Source organism: Aethalodelphis obliquidens, unplaced genomic scaffold (genome assembly GCF_003676395.1).
Source record: "Aethalodelphis obliquidens isolate GAN/ISIS:26980383/991018 unplaced genomic scaffold, ASM367639v1 scaffold6, whole genome shotgun sequence".
In the NCBI taxonomy this organism is placed as follows: domain Eukaryota; kingdom Metazoa; phylum Chordata; class Mammalia; order Artiodactyla; family Delphinidae; genus Aethalodelphis; species Aethalodelphis obliquidens.
In genome coordinates, this window is record NW_020837950.1 from 8,254,191 (window position 1) to 8,279,428 (window position 25,238).

The window sequence follows — 25,238 nt, forward strand, 5'->3', positions numbered from 1 at the left end:
TCTCTCTCTCTCTCTCTCTCTCTCTCTCTCTCTCTCTCTCTCTCTCTATATATATATATATATATTTCTGTAGTTTGCTTCTGTAAATTGCTATCTCCAAATCAACAAGGAAGATGAAAGATGAACAGTGAATTTTTCTACTCAAAAATGGCAGTGAGGGGCTTCCCTGATGGTTCAGTGGTTGAGAGTACGCCTGCCGATGCAGGGAACATGGGTTCGTGCCCCGGTCCGGGAAGATCCCACATGCCGCAGAGCGGCTGGGCCCGTGAGCCATGGCCGCTGAGCCTGCGTGTCCGGAGCCTGTGCTCCGCAACGGGAGAGGCCACAACAGTAAGAGGCCCGCGTACCGCAAAAAAAAAAAAAAAAAAAAAAAGAAAGAAACATGTAAAATGGGAGAGGTGACTTTTTCTCAAAGTTTTCAGAATATTACCTACAAAACTTCATCTTTGCCAGAAATGCAATTAATTTGTGAATGACATTTTTGGTATCTACACATGTTTTAAATAAGACAGATTTTAGAAGAAAAAATAGCAAAATTGTTTTCTATCTTGAAAAACAAAAAGTAGAGAATTTATCCTTAAAACTATTGAAACCCATTAATTAGCATAAGACCTTAAAGTAATATTTACTTATCTGATGTAATGTTCCAAAAGGAACACTCTGGTTCTTATGGTACCTATGCAGTATCCAAACAGTTAGCAAGATTTTAAAAGAGATATTTCAGTGTCAATATGTAGATGGAAATACAAAAGCCCTGGGACCATAAGTGACTTGTACAATATATCAACTAAGTGGCTATAGGATGGGGACGAGAACCCAGTTCTTTTTTTTCTTTACTCCTTAGCTGCCAGGGAGTGATGGGCGAACTCGGTTTCTACTGACAGTCAGTAATGAAGTAAATCTCAGAGCTCTCTGAAGATTAATGGATTTTCCAAAGTAACTTGCGGGTAGTTAAGATTAGACTGAATAAAAGCTGGAACTATTTCCCCTAGCTGAGTTCAGCCACATCTACTATTTGTTGAAGCTTAAAAGCAACTCTAGAAATGCCACTGATTATTTAGCAGCTTGATTCTCATGGTCTTTGCTAGCACAGAATAGTTAATGGAAAATCATCTAAATTTATTTTTAATGAGTTCTTACTATGCATAATAATATCAATATATTTTATGGATGCCTTCCATGAGAAAATTGCTAGAAGCTAAGAGAAGAATCATGTAGTAGGACCATATCATTGGATTTACCAGAGTATATATTAACAATGTGGTCATGCAATTCTCAGTTGTGCAAAGATCTCTCTCTAATTCAAATATGTTTGCTGGAGTCAGAATAAGACATTTAGTAGATGTTAGGAAAACTCCTTTAAAGATAAGTCAATTACAACATGGTTGCCATTGTCATCAACAAATTTAGCAACTATGTGGTTTATTTTTCTGTTGATGCTTTGTGCAGAGTGCCATCTACAACTAATAAATCTATTTTTTATGTATTTGTATTTGAAAATGAAGACAATACATAGGACAGTTAAATATTAGTAAAACTGTTAAATTATTAGTTGATATGAGATAGTGGCATTACTTTATTTTCCTATAAAAGAAATATCCCTGAAGGAGTGTATAAATTGCCAATGAGCTTTCAAAATTAATATTTTAAAACTTAAAGTTACAAACTTTGGGGATTATAAATTGCTTAGAATAGCGTCTGAAGCAAAGCAAGTGTTCAGGAAATGATTACAGTTTGTAATGAATCATTAAATCTTCACAACGCCTATATGAGTTACGACCTACTTTATTTACCACTCCCCAACCCTGGCCCCATTCAACACATGAGGCTATCAAGGCATAGATATGCTGAGTAACTGCCCAAGATTGCACAGCTAAACAGCTAGGTAGTGGTGAAGCTGGCATGTGAGTACAGAAAGTCTGTCTCCGGAGACTGTGTTTTCTTAATTCCTACCTCTGTAAGTATTTAAATAAAATAATACTAATTATAATATTAATGATAATAATAAGTAACTTTATCTCAGACTCTTGTGTTCTTTCTGAGCCTTGATTATTTCACTGTATCCTTAGGGTTTGCTCTCAGCTCAAATATTTGTAAAATCTCTTGCAACCAGAGCTACTGTGGAGCACATTATGCAAACATTCTTTATCAACCTGGTGTATTAATTAGGAAATATTTTATTTGCCAGAAAAAGTAAAACAGAGACCTATAATTACGAGAAAATAGAAATGGTGAGGCTGAACTTAATGTGCTTAATACTTTACTTGGAAAAAATATTGGATTCTGAAACTAATATGTATGAAAAACTGATATAAACCAGACTAAATTTGAAATTGTTTTTCGATGAATTGCCCAAACTGTTAAGAGAGAAATCACAGCAAAAGTTGTGCTTGTGATTTCACTTCATATGGAGGTTGAACTTCTTCCTATAAAAAATAAGAAAGTCTTTTGACCCCTGACTTTGTATGCTTCACTTGTTTGAACTGCACTTTTATTTTCTCACAAATTAAAACCATATCTTTCAGCAAAGAGCCCATTAAAGGAAAAAATCTTCCTTGAAAATGCTCTGAAACAGTCTTCATTTTCATTCTTGTGTAATTTTATTTACAAACTGAGAGCCAACTGGAGCATGTCAGAAACAGCTGATGAGTAGATGAAGTAATGACTTCTTACATAACAAGGTTAGTTTTCTCATTTGGAAGAATAAAGGGATGAAGAATATGAGGTGTTTAATTTCACTGTCAGAATACTTGTTACTCATGCATGGGAATCTTTCTGGAAAACAGCTTGCTTTAAAATGTTCAGATATTAGAAAGACAGGAGTATCATCCATGGCCATCCGTAGTAAATAACAAGTAGGGAGAAAAGTAACTAGACAAACAAATAGGGCATAAAGCTGAGGAAGAAAGACACAACCTGTTTTATACCAAAAAAAAATAAGATTAGCTAACATGTGAAAAATAAAATGGTGCTTAAGTTTTAAATTGTTTAGACAAATACAGTGAAGAGTGAAGGCAATTATCTCGGTAATTCAGGTCCCAAACCCTGTAAGTAAAATGTATGGGAATAGGCCTGAGGTTTTTATATTCTGAGGGATTTAAGTAATCACTTTCATCAAATCAGACTGGTTTAATCGTAATTCTAAACCCATAGAGGTTAAAGACATATTGCACAAAATAGAATCCTGTTTTTTTAGAAAAAATTAATCTAGGTGATAGCTACTGAAACACACACACACACACACACACGTGCGCACACACACACATACAAAATCATGTTTAATCGTTGTGTGATTGGTGCTACGCTGTTGTTCCTGAGGGTAAAAATGACCCAAAATATGAAGTGTCGAATGTAAAAAATATACAAAAGGCTCATCACATATAGAATATGCCCAATTTACTCAATGGATCGAACACACAAAACTCCAGAACAATATAAAGTTGTGAACATAGCAGAGGAAGCAATGGCATACAAGGGATATGCATTTCAAACTGAATACTTTAGAGCACATCTCCTGCCTGGTCATTTGCACTGTGGTTGCCTTGTTCACATTTGTTTTTCCTGTATATTTAGAGATTCTATTTTGAGAAGTTATGCCTTGAGTCTAGATTTTTCCCACCTCACCAGTGTTTGAAGCAGATGAAATGTATATCTTATATCTCTACAAGTTTCTTTCTGCCCTGTTTTGGATGTCTCGTGCCATGTAACACTGGATTGATTATATACTGCATGAATTAAGGAGATGAAGATACACCTCCTTCTCTAGGGCTATTTATAAATATTTCTTAAGTATAGGGAGAGATTAAGATTTAAGCCAGCTGCTAATAACATTTGCAGGTATGGGACAAGAATATATACTATATGTATGAATATTTTAAATTGTATATCGAATTAGTAAATTATTAAATAAGGCAGGTTTTACCTTTGTACCTTGACTAATATATTTTCATTAAAAACTAGAATGCCAGGTTTCAATTTATAATTATTAGACGCCTCAGAGTTCTATTCTAGAAGATGGCCGTGCTAGGAGAGCTTGCCCTCACACCCTCCCCCCTACAGTTTTTGAACTATTCTCTTTACCTTGAATTCCTTCTGTATTTTCAGGGGCCTTACATACACACATCTGAGGTATCTCAGCTTATATATCCAAACTCTTTGCAACCCTCCAAAGAGGCAATTGTGGCTAGAGATCTGCATTGGCTATATTCAAACAGACAATTGTATTTAAAGTTCTTTCTTCCAGAACTGTAGAAATTTAGTTAAGCATCACTTAGAAATTCTTGCCTTAACCAAGATCGTTCCTTCCATCCTACTTTTTTCTCATGCCTATGTAATCTGATTTTTTAAACAATTTTGTATGATAGCTTGGCAGATGTATCACTGGATGGAGAAAATCAAATTTAGGGATGTCAAGTGAGTTGCCTAAAATCACAGTTAGTATTGTAAAGCCAGCCTCAAATTGGACCATTCAGATTCCAAACCCTTACACTTAAAAAGAGAATAAATTGGTAAACTGTTAAGCAATCACACATTCAGAAATGTTAACAATTCTTAGGTTAAGAAAATAATATATTTACCAAAAGTCTCCAAGGGGAAACCAGTATCAATATTGGACATTAGCAGAAGAATCTTTATTCCTAAAATACTATTGGGGACAATTATCCAGCCTAAGGGGCAATTGAAGGAATAGTTAATTAAGCAAACTTTGAAAGATATTTTATGATGAACATTTATTACTCAATTTTAAGATTGCACACTACGTATTGTCTACTACATATATCCGTTGTCAATATTTTATGACTATGCTGAAATGTCTCAGGAGCACTTGGGAAAAAATGAGAATGAAATTGTTTTCTGAGAGTTAAACTTTGAAGTCAACACATAGTAGATCAGCTCAGAGATATACAAAGTTGCCCTAAAGAGAAATACCAACTTCTTGAATTATAAGACTAAATTTAATTTAATTTCATATTGTAAAATATCAAAAGAAAGAATATGCCCTTAAGAAAGGATTTAGTCAGAAAATGAAGTATAGAAAAGAGAGGGTCCCAGAATTGATTTGACTGTGTCAATTCGAATATGGTCTAGAGAAGAAGGTGCCTTTTTCAACAAACTTTGAATATTCCTATCTCATTGGACAAGCCATCCCTAAAGTGAATATGTATACATCAGGCTGTCTTATCCTTCCATTCCATTGTTATCTCATTTATCTACCTCTCTTCATTTTAACTCAGTATTCTCTAGACCTTCTCTGATAAAGATTTTGTTTCCTGTATAGAACAGTCTCTATAGCTGATTATGCCTGCTGGGGTGATATAGATCATGTGATGATGATTTTTTGTTGTTGTTATATATCAACCAGGAGGCATTCTAGTGTGTATAAAGGGACTATTAATTCTTCTCTCAGACTTATTTCTTATGAACAGAACACTGATATTTTTTACAATATTCCCAACAAGCAAAAATCACATTTTCCAATCTCTCTTGCAGGATGCTAAGGCTGGGAAAACAGAAAAATCAAAGGATTTTAGGACAATGGTAATATGGAGTTGTCACACCTTCCCTGAACTACTACTTACCTCTGAGCACTTTGTTATGTGAAAAAATAAAGTGAAACAGCTATATCCTTTGGACAAGCCACTGTAAAGTCTCTGTTGCTTGCACTCAAATACAAACCTGAGTGATGCAGTGAATCTTACAGTAAGCCTTTGGAAGACTGTTGTCATAAAGATGACGATGGCAGATTAATTAATTAAATCAGCAAAAGATAATCAAGTACATACTGTATACAAGGTTCATGGTGGGAAATTTTGCATAAAACAGCCTTGATCCTGATCTAATCGCTCATACGGTAAAAAATAGGGGTTAAAGAGAGGACAGAAAGTGAGAATAAAAAGTACAAGTAAAACAGGTATTATGATAAATACTTTGAAGGAAATCGGTACAGAGTGAAGTGATAGGCAAAACAGGGTAGGAAGTGTTTACCCAGGGAGGTTGATGAAGGCTGCTGTGAGCACATGGCACTTTTGGAACACAAATGGAAGAAATGGAGCATGGGCATTGCAAGGAGTAGATTCTAGGCATGAAGAACAGCATGTGCAAATCCATCTGGAAATGCCATTTTGTGAGGCCCCTGCTTCCACTATCAGGCTTCTCCTGTCACTCTAATCTTGTCCTTTTGCTTGCCTTCTAAAAATGTCTTAAACAAGGTACATTAGAAAAGAGGAGGTATTGATGGGCTTTTCTTAGAATCAGGAATAATGGATTTTGTTTCATTTCTCTCTCTTCCATTCTTCCAGTCACCATTGCATAGGGATTTATTATAGATTCAATAACCTTGGCTCCATTTTCTCACACACAACTGCTGCTTTACTGTTGTGCATCCAGTCTTTCAATTGCAAAACTTTTCCGGAAAATGAATTCTAGCAGAGTTTTCTAAGGCTGTAATTATGCTTCCAAAATAAAAATACTTTATTGGGTGAGGTCTATTTTTCAGTGATTCTCTCTACACCACCAAAATGTATGAAGTCTTATTTCATAATATTTACAGGGAAAAGGTACCAGTGACTAGGCATAGCTATATATCTGAATCATAACATGTATTCTTATAATTTAAGGCAATACCAGAATCTAAAGTGGATTTCTACTGAAGAAAATTCTGAAATATCCTTTTCTAAGTGCCTTTTAAAAAAACTTAGTTGCAAATAAAAAATTCCCTCCAGACCTGGAGTGCCCAAACATTTTCACAAAGGGATCATTTTCTTCATGTGAAATTGTATATGAAAGGATAGACATAAAATATAGGAGCGGATAAGAGTAACTTGCTGCAGGACTTGATGCTCTTTGGGAACAGGGCATAGGAGTGTCATTCTCTACTGGTCCACTTCTCATTGGAAATATCATTGAGACACAGGGAGAATGTGAAGAATATAGGATTGATTTTACAAACAGCTATACTTTTCAAATTTCAGGTCCATCCGTTTTTGGCATTGTGTAAACCTTTGCAAGTTACTGTTCTTATACTTGATTTTCTCATCTCTGAGAGGAATTAAATAATAGGTCTTCAATTTGAAGTGAGAATTTAACTAGAAATTTATCTATAAGAAGATCATGGCACAGGAGTGCATTATCTCTACTATTTTATTTTATTTTATTTATTTATTTTTTGCTTTTGAATCAGTATATTAAGGAGACATTTATACATTTCAAGAATTGATTAAATTCTGATATCCAGATTTAAGCTTGTGAACATATGACTTTAAACATACAATTAAAGCTATTCATAATTTGCTATTCTACCAACATTAAATTACATTTACTTTGGAGCATAAGTTAAATGGTTTAAAGTAAGCCTGTAACATACCTGCAAAACACCTTCCTAACTCATACATGCAAATTACTTCTCATTACTCTAACCTCTAAGTTACCCTGCTCCAGAAGTGACTACTCTAAGGCTTACTGTGGTCCAAAGAGAAGGAAGAAGAAAAAAAGTAACCAGGACCAATAGCTAGATATATTTAAAAAAAGATGGCACAGCAGAAGGGAATGCAATCCTACAAGTGCAAGCCCTCAAGAAGCAGCATGTTATGTGATAAACCCCTTCTTTAGAAAGGTATCATTTCTATCACTGATACCGCAGGCTAAATTATATAGCATGCCATCTTCAAGTAACAGTTGAGGCAATAGAATAAATGCAGAGGCATCACAATGAATCCCACTTAATACCACTATACAGACCAACACTTTTCTACAAATTCTTTGTCTGACTGCCAGTTAAGTACAATTTTAACTTCATAGCTTAGCAATTAAGGGTCATACACTGAAGCCAATACATATACCTGGCATTTCAGTCTAAGCTATTCCATATACATAGCTGAAATCAGTTACAAAGTATGGTCTAACAAATGCTAGGGGAAATTTTTTCAAGTAGTTTTTACAAGTATTAAACTTATCTTGCACACTGAAGTCATCATACCTACAGGGCAAAGTCAGAGCTTTTATATTTGAGTTTATTCTCCATTTAACTTTTAAAACACTGCTATAGTTGAATATTAAAACAAACAATAGCAAGTAGTGAGCATATTATGATTCTAGTCCTTCACTCAGTCACTACTGCAAATAAAATGCCAGCAGTGAGTGTTATTCACTGGCCCCATTAGGAGGTCTGACACTGAACACCACCCTGAGGAGGATGTTCATCATCCCCATATGCTTCTCCATTTTAATGGCGCCATCTTTCCTGATTTGGATCGAAGTCCACTAGTTCTACCTGGTCCATTTCATCAGTCTCTTCTACTTCCTTCCTCTCAGGTAGGAGTTTTTCCAGCAAAGAGAGTTTATCCGGGGAGGGAAAGCCATTCTCAGGAAAGTTTACCTTAAATTCAATGATTAGGCGACCCTTTTCATTGGTCTATGATAAATTGGCATGCCTTCATTTAGCACACACTTGATATCTCCATGCTTGACACTCTGACCTGGATGAGAAGTGATGACTATGGTTCGGTTGTCAAGAGTAGATATTGGCTTTTGGAAGCCACACAATTCCTCAACCAGCTGTATGTCCAGACACATGAAAATGTCTTCTCCTTGTCGAGTAAAAACAGCATGGTCCTTCTGATCTAAAACAATGATAATATCTCCTGGCTCCAGTCCTGGTTCTTGGTCTCCTTCACCATGGAGTGTTATCTTCTGGCCATCTTTCATGCCTTTGTCAATATGAACTTCTAGAATTTTCTTCTCTCCAACTATCTTCCTTCCATTGCAGCTTTTACATCTATCTTTAGGACTGATCCGCTCCCCATGGCCCTGGCACTCCATGCAGACAGACTGAATTTGCTGAACCATTCCAGGTCCTATCCGATGAATTCTTATTTGCATTTCAGTACCTCGGCAATTGGGACAGCACTCTACTGCTCCTTTCTTAGCACCTCGGCCTTCACATTTGTCACAAATCACATTCTTTTGCAGAGCTAGTTTTCTTGTTGCACCATTATATAAATCTTCTAAGGTTACTGTGAGTTGATGCACAACATTTTTGGCTCTCCTTTCTCTCTGCATCCTGCCTCCTCCTCCAAAACACATATCGAAGATGTCCATGGGGGAGCCCAAACCACCACCTGCTCCACCTTCTTTAATTGCCTGCTCTCCTCCTTTGTCATATAATTCCCTTTTCTTTGCATCAGAGAGCACTTCGTAAGCTTGAGAAATCTGTTTAAACTTCTTTCCTTCATTTGGATTCTTATCAGGGTGGTACTTCAAGGCCAGTTTCCTGTAAGCCTTTTTCAATTCTTCTTGGGTGGCATTGGGTTTGACCCCCAAAACATCATAGTAAGTGGTTTCTTTCACCATTTCCTACAGCCGGTGAGAGGGACGATGCTGGTGTGGGGGAGTGGGAAGGAGCGCGTTGCCGTGCGCAGCTCGGGCAGCCGCCGCTCCTCCGCTTTTTCACCGAGCGTTCTGGAAAGTTCCGCCTGGAGCGCCGCAGCCGTCGTCTTTTGTAGCCGCTATTATTTTAAATTTAAAAATTGACTCTGTAGTCACAGCATCTTTCCCTGCAACTCTCTCACTCCATGTTTTTACACTGTCATGCATTTTTAACCACAAAAGTATGCAGTCCCTAAATCCTCTATGTTTTCTCCATATCAGTCACCTCCTATTTTTACTTCCTTCCTATTCATCTTAAGCATCGTGGTCAAATTTCAGTTAGTGTTTTGCAAATCTCCTGGTTCTTTACTGGGTAAAACCCTGACTCTGGATAAATCTAGCTGTGTGCTTCTTCTGCACCCTTATTCAGAGTGCTGAAAGCTGTTATAGAAGATTACAAACTGAAGCTTGTACTAAAAGAGTGGTGCCCACCCTCAGTTGGATCCTTAATGCTTCCTCAGTAGTTCAGTGTTCTTTGAGTTCTTCTCTCTTCATTATCTATGGCAGCTATTCCAACCCTCTCTGAATTTCCAGGGCTAGCTAACACATAACACACATTCCCAGCTGGTTCCTCACATAGAAACTAAAAGTAATAAGGATGAAAACCTTTGTGACTTACTGCTATCGATTTCTAGACTGTATCCACACTGCTCTTCCCTCCTCTCCTTCTGTCTACCATCTTATCTAAAGTGAATTCTTCCATCTCTACCCAGGATTCTACTCTTTTCTGCCTGTTCAAGGACACATTTCATAAATTAAACCCCCTCCTTTCCTTTTTCTTTCTTCAAATAAAATGTTTTTCTGTTTCAAACTTTTTTCACTGGATTTTAAAGATGATGTATTCACTTTAATCTTAAAAAGGAAAAGCAGCCATAAACATAAACCATAACCATAAAGAAGCAAACATGAGTCCACAATTTAATCATACTTTCCTGGTCACACACTGACCTATATCTCTCCTCTCCCTTGCAATCAAACACCAGGAAGTTGTATGTGTATCTGTTTCTTCAAATCTCAATCATTCCCCAAGCTACTGCTCTCTGCCCTCTTCCCCCACTATTCTACTTAACCTACTATCTACAAGGTAACCAATGACCTCCTTGTTTCTATGTCTAGAGCCACTTTTCCCCCACATCTCACTTGAATTCTCAGCAGTATTTAGCAATATTGATTATTACTTCTTGTAAAACTTTCTTCTTTGGAGTTTCATGTACCAGATGACAGCTTGAGCACCAGAATCTAGCTCACTTATTTCAAAAGCTTTTATAAATCAGTCAGAAATTTCACAAAAACAGAAGTTAAATACAGTTACAATAATAACAAGAAATAATTTATGTCAGTAATGAATCAGAAATTTCATAAAGTTGGGATATAGAAAGAAGATAGCATAAGATAAATGTAGAATATCCTGTAGATATCAGGGATAAGCAAGGACTTCCCAAGGAAGTCCAGAGATGCTCCAGGTTCAGAGTCAACAAATTCAAAGACCACTGGGAATCAACCAGATAATTTATTGTAAACACCTTTAGAATACCTGAGACAGATGACTTTCTTCCCCCTTCCTATTGTAAACTAAGTATCTAACAACTGGTATTTTTAACATAAAGATAAGTACTGGAATTTCTTTCTTAAACACAGAAAGTGATCTACCTGAGCACAGTTACTAGTGTGCATTGAGGATGAGAAAGAAGTATCATGGAGCTTAAGGATACCCTAGACAAGGAGTTGCCAAACTTTTCTTAACAAAAGACTTGATAGTAAGTCAAGTCTTTCAGGCCATATAATCTGTTGCAACTACTCAGTTCTGTCTTGGCCTGAAAGCAACCATAAATAGTACCTAAACCAATGAGCATGGCTGAGTTCCATTAAAATCGTGTTACTTGTGTCAGCCTCTGCTCTAGATCCACAAAAGACCAAGGAGAGAAATGAAAAGAAATATAGTTTCATCAAGTAGTAAAACGACTGTCTCCACTGCCAAATTGCTTACTCCTTCCTCTGGCAGTGTAGATGTCTGACGTCCTGTTTCTTATCTGTGCAGCCTATAGGAAGATTACCTGTTGACATGCCCAAATATTTATACTGACAATTGCAGTTGATCTTCCAGTTGAAGAGAGCTATCACCTAGAAGAGACATATATAACTGGTGAGAAAAAGATTTAAGCCACTATACTAGCTAAGATAGTATTTCACTTATACTTATGAATGAACATGTGACATCTGAAAAAAAATTAACATCACCGAAGAGAAGAGAAGAACCAAGATAAACTAAAAGAAAAATCAGCTCTGGAGGATTAGAGATAATTCAGAGAATGAAAGAAAACTTAAAGTTAAATGTAATTGTCCTTATTAAGATTTAGGTGTAAATTAAACTATTCGAATGATTATTTATAAATTATAAAAATGACTGTGGAAATAAAAAAAAGACAAAGTCTGAGTGGTAAAAATGAACATAGTTAAGGTGTACTGGTGGAAGAAATTATCTTAAAAAAGAGCAACAAATCATCCAGGGAAAAAAATCAGGAAATCTGACAGAATTTAGACAAAAAAGAAACAGATGAAAATTATGAGGATAATTAAGAAAAGTAAATCAGAAAAGCCCAGTGCATGTCTAAAAGGAATTTTAGAGGGAGAATAGAGAGACACTGATTTGCCTTATCTGATGTTCTGAATACATGGGTAAAAACAAGTTTTTAATTACTAAGCGAGATGAATGAAAAGAACCAAAAGAGCAAAACTTTAGAATATCAGGGTTAAAGAGAAAATCCTAAACTTATCCAAAAAGAAATGAAACAAAGCAATTATGTTAATATATGTTGATTTCAAAGAATTGGCACTCAGAAAGACATCAGACTTCTCATGAGAAACATCAGAACCTAGAACAATGGCTTTCCAAGTCTGAGGGAAAATGTTGTGAACCTAGAGTTCTGTATCTGAATATATTATTGATCAAATGTGAAGTTAAAATACACACTTTTGCAGGAGTAGAATGACTCAGAAATTTCACTATACATATTTACTTTGTGAAAAACAAAATCACTGGAGGAAGTATTCCGGGAAATAAAAAGAAAAACCTCCACCGAAAATGGGGGCAGGGAGGGCAATATGGAATACAAAAATACTTATAAAGAAGTTGGAAAGGCAGCTACAAACAATAGTTAAAATAACATAATCTTACATCACTATTAGTTCGATCCCACATTTTGAGTCTATGGTATATAAAGTTTACATAATCATATATTAAATTCTGTACAGTGGTTAAACATTTTTAGTATTAAGCTATAGAAATAAAGAAAATTACTTTTAGAATTTATATTTACAGAAGAGAATGCAAAAGTTAGGAACCTAAAATAATTTATGCCAAAATTTTTTGAGAAATGGAAGAAAAGCTAAGTAGCTAATTTTCTCTTTTTGTAATTCAAGGGAAAATAAATGATATTAAAAATGATAAGTAACTCAAAAATAGATTACAATCTGTTACATAAATAAATAATAAATGCAAACCCTAGAAGAAATTAAAATTATTAACTAACAAAGGTTTAGATGTAGAGGGGAAGAGAAATGAGAGTTTGCAAAAATTTCCTAAATTTTTCATCTTTTATAGGTGAGGAGTAATAGAAATCTAAAGTTGGTGGATTATAAAATACAATTTTAAATGTAATACTTGGCAACTACCTCCAGATAGCCTAAAAAACTAACAGGGGTCAATTCTGTTGTAGAGAAGGAAGATTTTAAGTTTTTAGTTTTATTTTTTATTACTTTTTTCATAGTGTCCTTGAATTATTTCTATTATAAGCATTTAAATATAAAATTTAAATGATTTACTCATGATATATTCATACAATGGAATATGATGTCATTAAAAAGAATAGCATATATCTCTATGAACTGATAGTGAAATATATGCACAATCTAATAAACAAAATAAGTTACAAGATATAGAATACAATCCCTAGTGTATAAATATGGGTATAGGTGTATGTATTTATATATATATATATATATGAATGTCTGGTGAATGTCTGGTGTAATGAACGTCTGGTGTAATGCACACCAAAGGCTTCTGAGGATTGAGATTGCATTGGTGAAGGAAATGGGACTTACTTCTTACTTAATGCACACTTCACTGCTTGGATCAGATTATAAGGAACATATAACTTATGTAATTAAGAAAATAAAGGCTATTACTTGACTTCCACGACATTGCATTTTTTCTTACTACTTTTCTGTCCATTCTTTCTCAGACTGCTTCATATTTCAGCTATATTCTGCTGGTTACAAATCTGAATTAACAACCCAGATATCTTCTGGAACTTCAGCCTAATATATCTTAACTACCACCAGCTGCATCTACGTGTATGTCTCACATCATCTGAGACACACATTTCCAAAATAGAATGTACAATCTCTGTGCTTTACCTCACCAACCCAAAGCAACCGGTACTGTTGTCTAGTTTGCCTTTCTTTATTATGAATGAGAACTCCATCCCACCGGGTGCCCAAGCTAGACCTTGGGATGACATCACTAATTCTCCATCTTCACGACTGACTATATCCAATCAAACACTAGATCCTATCCATTTAATCTTCTGCTCTCTTGAATTTATAAATTTTTCTTTCTTCTACAACCCAGTTTGATTTAGGCCAAAATGCTTACCATATTTTACATGACCATTTTTATCTCGCCATTGGTTTATTTCATCAGCCCTATCTATCTATCATGACTCCTTCCTTGTTCGTTCTGTTTCGTGAAGGAGAAGCTACCTTTATTTCCCTAACTTTGGCAGGTTTCCTTGCAGGCTTTTGCAGGTGGTATTTTTGTATTGGAATTTCTTTCCTCACATCTCTGCCAGGCAAACAACTGATATACTTTTCAGGTCAGAAATTAGATATCTGTTCCAAAGGATCCTGTGTCTATCCCGCTTTGTCTCATAGGTATTTATTTATCTACATCTCCTAGCATATCTTCATTACCTAAACCAGTGCCTGGTAAACTATAAACAATAACAATTTTGTATTAAATGGATTAATCAATGATATATGTCATTCTTCTAGACAGAATCTGACTTACAGATGGAACAAATAAATGACAAACCAACTCATTGCTAAGGATTAACAAGGAGGAGAAAATTTTCATTGAGGAGTTTATTGTGAGCTAGGAAATACTGTTGCTTCAAATTAAACAAAGTACCAAATTAGAGACCAATTTCATTTAAGATTATAGGTACCCTACCAAGACCAAATGACTGACCTGCTTCAGGATATTTGTAGCCCAGGGGCCACATGACCACATGGCCATCATGTTTATTATGACCTGCTGTAACTCTAGAGATATATCTCTGTCTGTTGGTGTGCTCACTTAAATGCTTTTTAACTCACATGCACCAAATGGTGCTCACCCCACATTTGATGCCACTGATGTACAGAGATTGGGGGAGCACACACTAAGAAGGTGTTACCATTCACTGATTGGAGCTCATGGGCAGGTCGCAGATACATATGTCTCCAGTTTTCTTAGAATTCTCCAGAAAGTATGCTTGGGCTAGGCATAGCTGTGCACACCACAGCACTGTGTTACAAGAAAGTGACCCACCATCCTGCTGCTCTCATTTTATGTGAGATGAGTCTGAAAGTGACCTCAAAACTGGGAGAAAACAGTCTGAGTTTGGATATATAGTCTGAAACAGAATATCAGGGAGTGAGAATGCCAGCTGCCTGCCAAGTGGAGGCTTTGGGTAAAATGAAGATTTTGCACAGCACCCCTTGTTGGGAGAGGAGGAAAACCCTGGTCCCAGCTGGCTCATTACCAGGCAAATTCAGGAGAGTATCTGGATTATTCATTGAACAAACCTGTTTGTCTTCCCACAAACATTATTGCATATACAGAATAGCAACAATAAGCAAAAGAATCAAATAATGAGTTCTATGCTGTGTGTGTATAGAAACACATATTTATGCATAAAGAAAGTTGTGAAGGAATGCATAGCAAACTTCAATCTTAAAGGTGGCAGAGGATAGGGTATAAGAATGCTTTCTTCATGCATCTACGTAAATTTTTTTCTTTTATTTTTTTATTGGAGTATAATTGTTTTACAGTGTTCTGTTAGTTTCTGCTGCACAACAAAGTGAATCAGCTATATGTATACCTGTATCCCCTTCCTCATGGACTTCCTTCCTACCCCCCAATACATCGCACCCATCTAGGTCATCACAGAGCACTGAGTTGTACTCCCTGTGCTATACAGCAGGTTCCCACTAGCTATCAATTTTACACATAGTAGTGTATATACGTCAATCCTAATCTCCCAATTCATCCCACCCTCCCATTCCCCCTCTGTGTCCACATGTCCATTCTCTATGTTTGCATCTCTATTCCTGCCCTGCAAATAGCTTTATCTGTACCACTTTTCTAGATTCCACATAAATGTGTTAATATATGATATTTGTTTTTCTCTTTCTGACTTCACTCTGTATGACAGACTCTAGGTCCATCCACATCTACAAATGTCCCAATTTCGTTCCTTTTTAAGGCTGAGTAATATGCCATTGTATATATATATACCACATTTTCTTTATCCATTCCTCTGTCGATGGACATTTAGGTTGCTTCCATGTCCTGGCTACTGTAAATAGTGCTGCGATGAACATTGGGTACATGTATCTTTTTGAATTATGGTTTTCTCAGGATATATGCCCAGTAGTGGGATTGCTGGGTCATATGGTAGTTCTATTTTTAGTTTTTTTAGGGAACCGCCATACTGGCTGTGTTGATTTACATTCCCACCAGTAGTGCAAGAGGGTTCCCTTTTCTCCACATCCTCTCCAGCATGTATTGTTTGTAGATATTTTGATGATGGCCATTCTGACTGGTGTGAGGTGATACCTCATTGTAGTTTCGATTTGCATTTCTCTAGTAATTAGTGATATTGAGCATCTTTTCATGTGCCTCTTGGCCATCTGTCTTCTTTGGAGAAATGTCTATTTATGCCTTCTGCCCATTTTTTGATTGGGTTGTTTGTTTTTTTATATTCAGCTGCATGAGCTGTTTGCATATTTTGGAGATTAATCCTTCATCAGTTGCTTCATTTGCAAATATTTTCTCCCATTCTGAGGGTTGTCTTTTCATCTTGTTTATGCTTTCCTTTGCTGTGCAAAAGGTTTTAAGTTTAACTTCACTTTCTAGGTGCATCAAAATGCACTTAGGAGTTAGTTCTGTAGTCATATGTAGTTGTGTCTTCTCTATTGCTATTTTTTTTTAGATTTTATACCTTAGATAATTTTCATTTACTATTACATTAAAAAATGAGTGAACCATTAAAAGGAGAAAAAGACATAATCAATATTAGCCATATGTATTTACTGTACTCTAAAAAAATAACCAATCATTGATCTCTAGTGATTCAAGTCCTGACTTGAATGGCCTTTCTGTTTGTAAATGCAATTAGAAAGTCTAGTGAGTTATCTGGCTTAGAACATCCCCGCCACTTGTTGAGAACCTAAATGTATATTGAAAAAAAAAGATAAATAAAATACCCCCTCCACTCTCAAAGAGCTCCCAAAGAGCAAAATATGTCATTTGAAAAATCTCTAGAGAACATTTTCCAACATTTAACTACTTCAAAATCTGAAAATATACCTCTCCCCACAGTCACATTTTATTAAACTTTAAAAATTACAAATCAAGACACCTGAAATTCAAAAGAGAAGTGGATTTTGGAACTGAGAGGGGAAAGTGATAAGAGAATAATTATGACCCTTTATCTCTGATAGGATCCCTGTGGGCACTCTGGTTATAACCACAGGTCTCCTTCAGTTTCTTCACTTAGATCAGCCCAGTTAAGTATCCTTTGCGATGATGACGTGAGATTACATAATGACAATGAGGAAACCGAGAAGAATAAAAATATAGTATTCAGCTTTTAAAATTCAAGTTAGGGGTTTAGAGATGCAAATAAATTATTTTGGTCTTTTGTTTTGCAGATTCTGAATTACTTGCATTTCAGTTTCATACCATAAAGCGCATTCGTTTTTTTTATCCCCTCCCTTTGGATTTGCTTGGTAATGCCATGGTTTGTTGAATGTTAAATACTGTATGTTTTCTCCTGGGTCCCAGCATTGTAATGACGGGCTTTCCATCTGACTGGCAAAGGGGATGGTGTTCCTAGTGTCCATTGCGATGGACATACTATGGTATTTGTTGGTGACTCTTGGATTTCAAAATCTAACTGCTTTAAAATAAAGCCAAAGTGGGTAGCTTTATTTGCTATATGTAAATATGGTTTGAGGTTGAGTGAGCAATTTTCATTTTCATTTGACTGATTTGGATGCAACGTATAGACAGGAAGATTATCTACCTTTGTGGTGAAAGAAGCTCCTCCTATTAACATGGAAAATTATTTGGAGATTGCTGGTAACACTACGTAAGATAGGAAAGTAATGGAGAGAAAGGGAGTTTATTGTAGATATTGTCTTTGTTGTCATTTAAGATGTGAATATAAAATACTTTTGAAAATTTTGGAGGAGGAAAATGATGGAGAAAGGATATTCGAACTAAAGGCTATTCATGTCTGTAATTTAAAAGATTGGTTGGAACATTATTTATGGAAGAATTTGAAGCCCTCACTGGATCTTAGAAAATTATTTACCTTAAGAGAAATCTCCAAGCCTGAAATTCAGACCTATATGAAAATAATATAAAGGATTCAACATTTATCTCTTCATATTTTATTTAAGAAAACTTTGTGTTGTAGTGAATGTTATTTGATAGTCTGCATTTTTTTTTATTGATTAGTATATTACTTTACATTTAAATTGCAATCCACGTTTCATTATTTTTATCTTTCACTTTGTAAGGAAGAGGCCCTAAGCATTACACACAATATGGGCATAAATGTAAGCATATTTACTTTCCTTTAATAGTATATTTAATCCTTGTAAATATCACAACCTTCTCAAAACATGCATCCATAATTTCAAACTAAACTACATACATAATGAAATATTGTAATATCAAATCATATGTATATTAAACAAAGAATGGATCAAATTCCATATTGTTTTTCCTACTTCTTTTCAATTTACGTATTACTCTTTCTGGTGGGTTATGATTAGTATACAATCTATTAAACCAGAAAAATGAGATTTACGTAATTTTCTTAATGAACTGTCTGAATTTGGAACATGTTTTACTTTTTTAGAGGAAAAGAAGAGGTTTTGTTGTAATTTGATCTCTACCATGGGCATAGATTAAGTGCTTAACTAGCACTTGTCAATTGATTGATTAAATGATTGACTGATTGATTGATTAAATGATTGATTGTACTACACTAATATCAATTTGAAAACTTTGTTGCCATATCCAGACATGAGACATCACATACACTTAAATGTTCTCTTTTTCATCTTGACCTGTAGAAGGTTTTATTTAATTTATAAATGTAGATCACTGAATTATATATAAAGGAGCACCTGCATATAATGGGACAATTTTGTATCTACATATAATAGCAATTAAATATGAAAAACATACAAGGGATGTATTTCAGTATACAGAAATAAGCAATAGTGACTATAACAGTTGGCTGTATTCGCATATTTGTAAGTTGCTTAAGGAAGTGATATTAACCTTTTTGTAATTAATAAATCTGTCTTCTGTCTGGGTCTCTTTAAACTATTATACACTGAACTTCTACACTATTTTAATATTATGATTTTTGACTAAAGATTTTTATTTAGGTATATAGATTTATGAGTGATAAGACTGCATTGTGAAAAAATTTATGTACACTCTGTGGCCTATTTAATAATAATTTCTACTTTGCTCGTCATGTCAGTTGATATAATGAAAAGCAGCTTGAATCAGAATGTTTTCTCTTAGGGTTAGAAATTAATTATGCAATTAATTGGAAAATAAGTTACAGTGGAAATAATCTGTGTTATACCCAGTGTTCTATTATTTTTTTATATAAAGGTTCACATTGTGTTTGTAATCTGACATCACAATGATGGTATATTGACCTTCAATAAATATGTGTCATTAGACAAAACATTGAAAATATATACATCTAGTATTGCACTATTTTCTAAAAATGATATTCCTCTTGAAAATAATAATGTATAAACAAATATAGGATGACTTCACAATGTGAAAGTGTTTGGGCATTTCCCATAATATAACAGATCAGTTTTAAACAACAGATATAGATGAGCTGGCTCAATTCTAACTGTAAGTTTGATTAATTCTGGGCACTATTGCAAAGAAAGTATGTGATCATCATTACTAGAACCTGAACATGGGCTTGGAAGGCCTCTTGAGTTTCTCCTAATCTGATCTTCCACTTAGACTAATAGCCCTCTACAATATCCCTAACAAACATTCACCAGATTGTGGTAAAATTCTTTAGGAATGAGGAACTTCTCCACTAGCTTTGATTGGATAACTCTTAATAAAAATATCATTTCTTATATTGAGCTCAATTTTGTTCCTTTATAACTTTTTATTAGTGTTCCTGTTTGTGGCTGTTTTGGTTAAATAATTCATTATGTATTTGAAGACAGCTGTCAAGCCACTCTCTCCAGTTGAAATGTCTCTGATATCTTTAACCATTCTTTATATCTTTTGGTTTTTCAGACACCCTAGGCATTCTGGTGCTTGCCTTCTACTGAAGATAATCCAATTTGTTAATTAGAGGCTTGTCTTTTTCCTTTTCTTTCTTTTCTTCCTTTTTTAATGATCTGTGGCAGAGAGTGCTAGTTACCTATTAAAATACATTTTTTCTTCTTTACTAACAGAACACCAGTTTTATTGGAGACACATTCAATAAAAATTCATAATTTCTTAGCTCCCCAAGATGGCCATTCACATATTTTCTGACCAATCATATTTAAGTACAAAATGTTGGCTATATTCTCCCTAAAAATGCCTTTACAGGGGTATTGACTCACATTGATGGACCTTTTATTTTACCTTTCTTCTTTCTGACTGTAATTCAGTAAAAAAGAGGTGGATCCATCATCTTGTGCTAATGAGGCAATAAGCACTCGCTAAGAGTGGCTGAACAGGAATATTGAAGGTCAGTAGATCTCAGATTGAAATGGAGCAGGGCCCTGTGGTCCTTCCCCGCCATGTCCTCCACCTGCCTTTTGTCTGTGGAGAAACTTTAGCCAAAGAATAAGTTTAATCAGAGCAGTGAGAAAATATAGACGCAAAGGATAACAGTCCAAAAAGACTAAATAATAATAGTTTAGTCATTAAGCAAAGTCAAGGACCTTTAGTTCTCAAGGGCTATAGATAATATTCTGAGCCATATCCTTTGAGCTGTCCCGTAGATACTGAAACACCCACCAGGTGGAAGAAGTTACGTACACGATGACCAAACTGTAGCCATGACATAAGCTGCCGCAATTCCGAGAATTGGCCTCAAAGATATGGGAACAAACCGACCCTGGAACTGAAGATTAATTGTACTTAAAACAATCAAGAAGATGCTGATCAGCCACTGCATGACCAATTTCAAGATGACTGTCAGAGCTGAGTGTGCTGTTTCTGCATGTAGCCCCCCTCCCTCTGCCTATAAAAGCTCTTGCCCACGGGTTGGGGGGGTGTCGGCCTTTGGGCAGGAGTCTGCCCTCCCATCCACCCCCACCCCCCATTGCTGGCATCCAAGATAAGCAAACTTTCCTTTCCACCAACCTTGCCTCTTTATTGGCCCTTGAGCAGCGAGCAGCCAAACCCCATGTTGCATCATTTACAAGATGACATTGTAGAACTGGCATACCACCTTTGAATTGCCTATCTCTAAATTGCTCTTGTGAGAGAAAAAGAATTCACTAACTTGTTTAAGCTACTGTTAGGGTTTTTGTTACATATAGCCAAACTCAATGTCTAATACATTTTTAAAAAATATAGCTCTGGAACTAAGGTAATGCTGAAGACATAGCCTAATTTGGTGATCATGCCAAAATGGGGGCATGGAACTTCTAAGGGTGCATATATAATTTTAAGTGATACAGTACACTATGTGCTTAGGTTACATTTATTGTCCCTTACAATTCTCAGGTACTTTTTTTTTTTTTTACATGAACCACGATTCAGCTTTGTCTTCTACTATACAGATATGATTTTTAAAATTTAAAATACAAGATGTACCACAGAGGGAAAACACAGAGCTCTTGGAGTCAAACAGAACTAAATTTTGGGCCTATTCTTCTTAAATTCTTTGCCTCTCATTTCATTTTTTTTTTAAATTGAAGTATAGATGATTTACAATATTGGGTTAGATGCCCCTCATTTTTTTGTCATCTATAAAATAGGGTTGTAACCATCACTTCATTAGCTTTTTGTGAGATTAAAAAACACAACAACAACAAAAAAACCCATAGTACTGTGAACAGCACATAGTAGGCCATTTCATAGAAAACATACATTTATTGTTCTTGAGTCAGGTCTTGAGTCAGCCTACCCAGACCTTTGGCAATCTTAATTCCATTCTCTATTATGTTAATTTCTCCCAACAGTGTATGTCCTGATCATTTGATGTGAATATTACACATGATTCTTCATGTAGATATGATAGTAGGTGAATAATGAATTATACATAGCAATGTTCGTAAAATTTAATGTGCCTATGAATTACCTGGTCATCTTGTTAAAGTGCAGTTTCTGATGCATAGGTTTAGGGTGGACCTGAGATTCTGCATTTTTAACAAGCTTCCAGGTAATAGTGGTCCATGGATTACACTTTGAATAATAGGAATATGGATAACTTTATGATTTGGGCCTCCATATTACAATTTGTGAAGACACAAAAACTGATTTTTTAAAATTTTTTATATTGACATATGATCTGTGCAGCTGGCAAAGCATGAACTAACATGAAGATGTTTAAAGTATATTAGATTCTTAAGGAACCTACATACTGTTCTCCATAGTGTCTGTATCAATTTACATTCCCACCAACAATGTAGGAGGGTTCACTTTTCTCCACACCCTCTCCAGCATTTATTGTTAGTAGACTTTTTGATGATGGTCATTCTGACTGGTGTGAGGTGATATCTCACTGTAATTTTGATTTGCATTTCTCTAATAATTAGTGATGTTGAACACCTTTCCATGTACCTGTTGGCCATCTGTATGTCTTCTTTGGAGAAATGTATATTTAGGTCTTTTGCCCATTTTTTGATTGGGTTGTTTGTTTTTCTGATATTGAGCTGCATGAGCTGTTTGTAAATTTTGGAGATTAATCCCTTGTTGGTCACATCATTTGCAAATATTTTCTCCCATTCTGTGGGCTGTCTTTTTGTTTTGCTTATGTTTTCCTTTGCTGTGCAAAAGCTTTTGAGTTTAATGGGTCCCATTTGTTTATTTTCATTTTTATTTGCATTACTCTGGGAGATAGATAGAAAAAGATATTGTCGTGATTTATGTCAAAGAGTATTCTGCCTATGTTTTCCTCTAAGAGATTTATAATATCCGGTTTTACATTTAGGTCTTTAATCCATTTTGAGTTTATTTTTGTGTATGGTGTTAAAGAATGTTCTAGTTTCACTTTTTTTACATGTGGCTGTCCAGTTTTCCCAGCACCATTTATTGAGGAGACTGTGTTTTCTCCATCATATAGTCTTGCCTCCTTTGTCATAGATTAATTGACCATAGGTAGGTGGATTTATTTCTGGGCTTTCTATCTTGTTCCATTGATCTATATTTCTGTTTTTGTGCCCGTATGATACTGTTTTGATGACTGTAGCTTTGTAGTACAGTCTGAAGTCAGGGAGCCTGATTCCTCCAGTTCCATTTTTCTTTCTCAAGAGTGCTTTGGCTATTTGTGGTCTTTTGTGTCTCCTTACAAATTTTAAGATTTTTTTTGTTCTATTTCTGTGAAAAACACTGTTGGTGATTTGATAGGGATTGCATTGAATCTATAGATTGCCTTGCTTAGTATAGTCATTTTGACAGTATTGATTCTTCCAATCCAAGAACATGTTATATCTCTCCATCTGTTTGTGTCATTTTTGTATTCTCTCATCAGCGTCTTACAGTTTTCGGAGTACAGGTCTTTTGCCTCCTTGCGTTAGTTTATTCCTAGGTATTTTACTCTTTTTGATGCGATGGTAAATGGGGTTGTTTCTTTAATCTCTCTTTCTGTTATCTTGTTGTTAGTGTATAGAAATGCAACAGATTTCTGTGTACTAATTTTGTATCCTGTAACTTTACCAAATTCACTGATGAGCTCTAGTAGTTTTCTGTTGCATCTTTAGGATTTTCCTGATATAGTATCATGTCATCTGCAAGCAGTAACAGTTTTACTTCTTTTCCAATTTAGATTCTCTTTATTTCTTTTTCTTCTCTGATTGCCATGGCTAGGATTTCCAAAACTATGTTGAATAAAAGTGGTGAGAGTGGACATCCTGTCTTGTTCCTGATCTTAGTGGAAATGCTTTCAGCTTTTCACCATTGAGTATGATGTTAGCTGTAGGTTTGTCATGTATGGCCTTTACTATGTTGAGGTATGTTCCCTCTATGCCCACTTTCTGGAGAGTTTTTATCATAAATGGGTGTTGAATTTTGTCAAAAGCTTTTTCTGCATCTGTTGAGATGATCATATGGTTTTTATTCTTCAATTTGTTGATGTGGTGTATCACACTGATTGATTTGTGGATATTGAAAAATCCTTGCCTCCCTGGAATAAATCCCACTTGGTCATGGTGTATGATCCATTTAATGCACTGTTGGATTTGGTTTGCTAGTATTTTATTGAGGGGTTCTGCATCTATGTTCATTAATGATATTGGCCTGTAATTTTCTTTTTTTTGTGGTATTTTTTCTGGTTTTGGTATCAGGGTGATGGTGGCCTCATAGAATGAGTTCAGGGGTTTTTCTTCTGCAATTTTTTTGAAATAGTTTCAGAAGGATAGGTATTAACTCTTAAATGAATAGATACATGTATGTATATATAACTGAATCACTTTGCTGTACACCTGAAATTAACACAACATTGTTCATCAATTATACCCTATTTATATATAAAAGTATATTGAAAAAGCCAAAGGCTTTGGATCTGGGGAAACATGTATTTTAATACCTAACTTATTATTCATGTAATCTTTGGCAAGTTATTTAACAGGAAAATGAAGATATAATATTTGGCTTATCTTAATATTAAATAATAGTATCATACTAAGAAGCAGATAGCATGATACCTATTGCATATTAGAGACTTAACAACTATTATTTCCTCTCCTTCTTTTAAACTAACATTTTATCTATTATATCTTCATTTTCTACTTACAATTTTTTGGTTTTATATTTATTATTTCATTCCTTTCACTTTCTTTTAGTTTATTCTTATATTCTTTACTACTTAAGTTGAATACCTAGTGTATTAATTTTTAACCTTTTACCTTTTCTAATATAAACCTTTTATTTTAGAATTTCCCTCTAAATGATTTTGATATGCAACATTTTTATTCAACTTTAAGTATTTTCTAATTTCTATCCTTAGATATTTGACAAATGATTTAATTAAAAACGTTTTTATTGGTTTTAATTTCTAAACATTAAAATATTTTTGTTATTAATTACTAATTTCACTGCTTCAGGGTCAGAAAATGTGGTAGGATTTTTTTTGATAGTAAATATTTGAAAGTTTTTGATATAATAAATAAAAGGTCAGTTTTTATACATGTCTAATATATACTTGAAAACATTCTTTTTTTTTTTTTTTTTTTTTTTGCGGTATATGGGCCTCTCACTATTGTGGCCTCTCCCGTTGCGGAGTACAGGCTCCAGACGTGCAGGCTCAGCGGCCATGGCTCACGGG

The 25,238-nt window shown here is 35.0% G+C and overlaps 1 protein-coding gene and 1 pseudogene across 1 annotated transcript in view; one reads left to right on the forward strand and one right to left on the reverse strand.

Annotated features, from left to right (window-relative positions):
* The window catches only part of KCTD8 (potassium channel tetramerization domain containing 8), a 254,608-nt gene that overhangs the window by 130,888 nt on the left and 98,482 nt on the right, over positions 1-25,238 (forward strand). The gene's annotated exons all lie outside the window — the stretch shown is intronic.
* Positions 8,081-9,372, reverse strand: LOC113618823 (dnaJ homolog subfamily A member 1 pseudogene; annotated as a pseudogene).